A 6,000-nucleotide genomic window follows, 5' to 3' on the forward strand; every position below is an offset into this window, starting at 1 on the left:
ACCCACCCTCTTCATGGAAGTAATCGCTACCAAGAAAACCACCTTCATAGATAGGTGTTTCAGGGAGGCAGACTACAACGGTTCGAAAGCCGGCTTTGCCAAAGCTGCCAAGACCACATCCAGATCCCAGCTCGCCATTGAGCGGGTCCTAGCTGGACGCAGGCGACGAACCCCCTTCATAAACCTGGAGACCAAGGGATCAAATCACATTTTATTTGCCAGATACGCCGAATACAACAGGTGTAGACCTTACAGTGAAATGCTTACTTACAAGCCCTTAACCAACAATGCAGTTTTGAGAAAAAAAGTGTTGAGTAAAAAATAGATAAGTAAAAAATAAAATAATAATAATTAAAGAGCAGCAGTAAAAGATAACAGTAGGGAGACTATACACAGGGGCACTGGTACAGAGTCAATGTGTGGGGGCACCGGTTAGTCGAGGTAATTTAGGTAATATGTACATGTGGGTAGAGTTATAATGACTGCATAGATAATAAACAGAGTAGCAGCAGCGTAAAAGAGGGGGTGGGGTGGGGGGGACAATGCAAATAGTCCAGGTAGCCATGATTAGCTGTTCAGGAGGTGATGTGGACACCAAGGAACTTGAAGCTCTCAACCTGTTCCACTACAGCCCCGTCGATGAGAATGGGGGCGTGCTCAGTCCTCTTTTATTTCCTGTAGTCCACAATCATCTCCTTTATCTTGATCACATTGAGGGAGAGGTTGTTATCCTGGCACCACACGGCCAAGTCTCTGACCTCCTCCCTGGTCTACAGCTTATCATGAGATACTCTATCTCAGGCGAGGAAAACCTTGAGACTTCCTTAGTATTAGATTTCGTGCACCAGCGGTTGTTTACAAATATACACAGACTGCCACCCCTTGTCTTACCGGAGTCAGCCGTTCTTTCCTACCTATGTAGCGTATATCCCGCCAGCTGTATGTTATCCATGTCGTCGTTCAGCCACGACTCAGTGAAACATAAGATATTACAGTTTTTAATGTCCCGTTGGTAGGATATCCTTGATCTTAGGTCGTCCATTTTGTTTTCCAATGATTGTACGTTGGCTAATAGGACTGATGGAAGAGGCAGATTACTCGCTCGCCGTCGGATCCTTACAAGGCACCCCGACCTACGTCCATGATATCTCCGTCTCTTTCTCATGCAAATCTGTAGAATATCCTTCGCGTCCGACTCGTTGAAGAAAAAATATTTGTCCAATACGAGGTGAGTAATCCCTGTCCTGATATCCAGAAGCTCTTTTTGGTCATAAGAGACGGTGGCAGAAACATTATGTACAGAATATATTACAAATAACGCGAAAAAACACACATAATAGCACAATTGGTTAGGGGGCAGCCATCCTCCGGCACCCCACATGGCAGGCAAATATAGCGGCCAAATACCCTCTCAATGTAGAGGCTGCCAAGCCCTCATCCAAGCGAGACTGCAGGTATTGGAGGACATACTGCACCCCGCATGACTCGGGCACAACCTCAATACCAGTGCACCAAGAGCAGAACAACCGCCAGCGCAACAGGTATGCCGTGGTTGTAGCTGGTGCTCTTGCGCTCTACATGGTGTTCATTACGCCCTCCTGTATTCCTAACATGGACCATTGGTGCCGTTCAGTGGCCAAGCCCACAGACTGAGGCGGTGTGGTCTCGGATGCCACAGAGTTCCCCCGGCCTGAGACAGCAGGTCGGGTCTCAGGGGCAGTTGCCAAGGTGTCCCAGGCAACAGGGACAGGAGAAGGCTGAACCACGGTCATCTGGGCCAGTATGGGGCCACCAGCAGCAGACGATGCTCTGCCATCCTGGTCCTGTCCAGCACAGCCTGGATCAGGGGAAAAGGGGGGAATGCATAAAGCTCCAGCCCTGGCCAATGGTGAGCCAGAGCATCCAAGCCCAGAGGCCCTGGTGGCTCCGACATGGAGTACCACAGGGGGCAGTGTGCATTGCCCATGGAGGCAAACAGGTCCACCTGCGCCCTCCCAAACTTGTCCCACAGGTGCTGCACCACCTGGGAAGGTAGGCTCCAGTCCCAAGGTGGCAGGCCCTCCCTCGAGAGCATATTAGCTGCCACATTCAGGATGCCAGGTACGTGTGCTACGCGTAGAGTTGCTAGATGTCCCTGAGCCCAGAGAAGGAGCTCCCATGCCATAAAATGGAGACGGTGGGACCTCAGTCCACCCTGATGGTTGATGTAAGCCAGACCTCAGGGCCAGCAGTACAGCTCGGAGCGCTAGTGTATTGATGTACCTGCCGCTCCAAGGGGGTAGCCAACAGCCGCTGGCCGACCTGCCCTTGGTCACACCCCCCCAGCCAATCTAGGAGGCATCAGTGCTGACCAGCTCCCGGCGGCACATCCTCAGCATCTCCACCCCACCTGAGAGAAAGAAGCGACAGCGCCACCTCAACAATGCCCTGAGGCACTGTGCGGTCACCCGCAGCTGGCGGTGGCGCTTCGGGTGCAGCCGGTGGGAGTTGAACCACCGTTGAAGAGGACGGAGATGGAGCAGGCCCAGTAAATCAGCAACGAGGCCGCCATCAGCAAGCCCAACAGGCATTGGCAGGTCAGGGCGGATACCACCTGCCGAAAGTGGTCGAGGCAAGTTAAGATCGCCTGGCAGGCGTGCTCTGATGAGGAGTGAGTCCAGTTCCATGCCAATGAAGGCCACCCTCTAGGTGGGCATCAGATGACTCTTCTTGTCATTTACAGTAATGCCCAGCCCGCCAATGTGGGTCAGGAGCGTGTCTCTGTCTGACAGGACCTGGGTCCTGGTCGGGGCACAAATCAGCCAATCGTCCAGGTAATTGAGGATCAACAATCCTCGGGACAGCGTCCATGCACCAGAATCGATCAAAACCATCTTTAAGGGACCACAAAATAAGTGGAGTAGAACCCACCTAGCCATTCTGATGTCAGCCACCGTGGTGACATGCATAACTGAAGGAGAGAGAGCCTACCTTTTCATGGTTGTTTGATCAATATGACCGTGAAGTTCCCAAATGTAAGATGACACCCGTGGTATTTACATATTTGCAAAAATACATTCAGGTGTATTTTGTGGCTTTTGGTCAATGCCTTCTAATGATCTAATGTGTGCTCTTGCTACTGCCTGTAAATACACAGTCCAGTTCAAAGTGAATGATGGCAGGCCTATGTGGCAAATGGCTTATTTGCATATAGGCCTACTGTAGCTCTGATTGGCTATGGTGAACCGGTCTGTGCCGAGTGTGGTCCTGGACAAGACAGATGTTTTTTTTGTCTATTAATTGTCCAAACGCGTGGTCGCTTTCCCACTATATTGCTATAGAATTTCCCCAAATGCCTTACTATACATAATTCCCAAACGTTCTATGAATTTATGAAAACGTGCTTGCTTGTCAGAAAATGTACAAAAAAGGTGTCATATTCTTCCAGGGGGGAACCGATTTTAATAAGATTTCATGTTAAAATGCTGTCAGTTCCACTTTAAATAAGTGCTTTCATTTAGAGGGACATGCACATCATTCTAGAGCAGAGTGCATTGTTCAAAGAGGTTACCATGAAGATGGGTGCATTCTCTAAGCATTGTTTCAGAGACCTTGCCATCACTTATCCAGAACATTTTAAAAGACATTGCTAAGAGAATCCCCAGTGACTTTGAGGGCAGACTTCATTCTGTTCTACACAGATGATCCTAATGCTTGGCACACAGCTCTCCACAAGGCCAACAATGAACTTAAAATGTCAGAAAACAGAAACATTTGGCAATTGTACATTGATTCCACCCCCAAATTTAACATTAATATGTATAATAATGGCACTGTGATGGTTCAAGGTTCAGAGGCCAGTCTGGATACATTTGTCCAGTACTTTAATCAAATTAAACCTCTTGTTGCCGAACTCAAAACCTCTCCACCAGAACTGCCTACAACGGCCTCCACTTCCTTTGTGTCCCAGGATGTACTCCCCAGTGTCCATCTCCTTCCCGTGCCTGCAGCAGACATAGCCCTCATCATGCCACTCTCACATGTGACACCTGCAATATCAAAGCATCTCAGAGAGGAGGAGGTCAGCCTGGTGCGTCAGCATAGGGAGGAGATCCGGGAGTTACAGTATGCTATCAGGAGCATTGAGGAGGACAACCAGTTCCTCAGGATTAAGTGCACAGAGTATGAGAGGAACTGTCCACAACAGTCAATATAAGCCATCCCCAGGACCTGCAGAAGGAGCTACAAGATCTAAGGCAGGAATTGGTCAGCCACCACCACCCACTCCTTAAAGAGTCCAGTAAAAACCTAAGACCCAGTAAACTGTTGAACAATGACCAACCCAACCATCCAACCAATCAATCCGCCAACCCAGCTGACCCCCTCCATCCCAGTCTCACGGTCTGTGATTGCTCCCACTCCTGCCATCCTCCACAGGCCTTAGAGAAGCCTGACATTGTTTTGATGATGGACTCCAATGGAAAATTCATACAAAATAAAGTGGTGGCAAAGTTATGGTGCCCCACATCTGAGAGAGCCATGGAGTACATGACCGTGGCCCAGCTTGGTTCACCGAGCCTTATCATTGTACATACTTTAACCAATGACCTGCATGCTCAACAGGAGAGGGTGGCCACATCACTTGGGAGGGTGATGGAGAGGATTGTAATGTCCACCCTGCTACGGATGAGAGATTTTCACCCTGCCACCATCGAGAGGATAAATGCCACCCTCTCTCGGGACTGTGCTAAATGGCCAAATGTAAAATTGGCCCAACATCGCACCCTTAGTCTGGACTGTCTGTATGATAATGTACACTTGTTCAAAGAGGCTGTCCCCACCTTTGCCAGGACATTAAATGATGTTGCTCTGGGTGGACAGTCCACCTCACCCCACAGGAGCAGCAAACCAGCCACCAACTCCCTGAGACAAATCCGATGCTCCTTTAGACCTGTATCTGGTGGTGCCTCACAGAGACTGGAGAACAGCCAGCAACACTGCCCCCCACACCACCCTCCACCACTTGTCTCCCAGGAACTGCATGCAGATACGCTAAGCTATGCCCAAGCCGTACGCAGTCACAGAGGCCCCACGCAGAGTTTGGAGCATCGCTGGCCACACTGCCCTCCACACCACCCTTTTCAATTCCCCCCACAACCTCCCTCCCATGTTACCACACAGCACTGACCACTACCTTAGGGTCTGGCAAAACACTGTTAAGAGTAGTGCAGTCCACACCATGTATGATTCATATCATCAGTCCTCATATGCGGAGAGTTTGGAGCCCCAACCTTGCAACAGGAGGCACACCAAGGCCTCCTGTGCACACTCAGAATTGAGCATCGGCAGCCACTCCGGTCCCCTGCAGCAGCTCCACTCCTTTTGCGGGAGCTACATCCAGGTAGACTGAGCTCTGCCAACGCTGCTCACCCAGTTCCTGCCCCAGCCCCTGCATCCAGCGACTTGAGGGAGGTCTGTTGAATGCTCAGTCTGCTCTAGTCTCACATGGTTGGCCAGGGACCTTGGCAAAGTCTCAGCTCACTCAACAAATAGCTGCAGATGACCCTATGCCTGTTAGCTCTTATGTGAATGAGATGAATACCCCCTCTGACTTTAAATCTCTTAGGGGGCTTGTATGATTTCAAAAATGGATACAATTGACATTTGGGTACAGGACTTGTGTCCTGACATTCTGGTTCTCTCGGAACATGGTTAAATAGTTCTGTCTCTGATAAAGACATTAAAGTAAATTATTATAATGTATTTAGATGTGACAGATTACAGAAAGGGGGAGGCCATATATGTAAAATCGAATTTCATGGCATCCCAAACTTTGAATATTTCTGTTCGCAAGAAATTTGAGCTCCTGGTTGTAGCTTTGTCCGTAAACCAGAATACACATTTATTTGTTGCCCCCCCCCCCCCCCCCGCTGCCATGGCAGATGCTATTGGTGCTATATCTGAGTGTTTATCACCTTTTCTGTCCTCGGAGTTGGTCATTTTAGGGGATTTGAATCTGGA

The sequence above is a fragment of the Coregonus lavaretus genome (assembly GCF_964263955.1).
Source record: "Coregonus lavaretus genome assembly, chromosome: 36".
NCBI classification, from domain to species: domain Eukaryota; kingdom Metazoa; phylum Chordata; class Actinopteri; order Salmoniformes; family Salmonidae; genus Coregonus; species Coregonus lavaretus.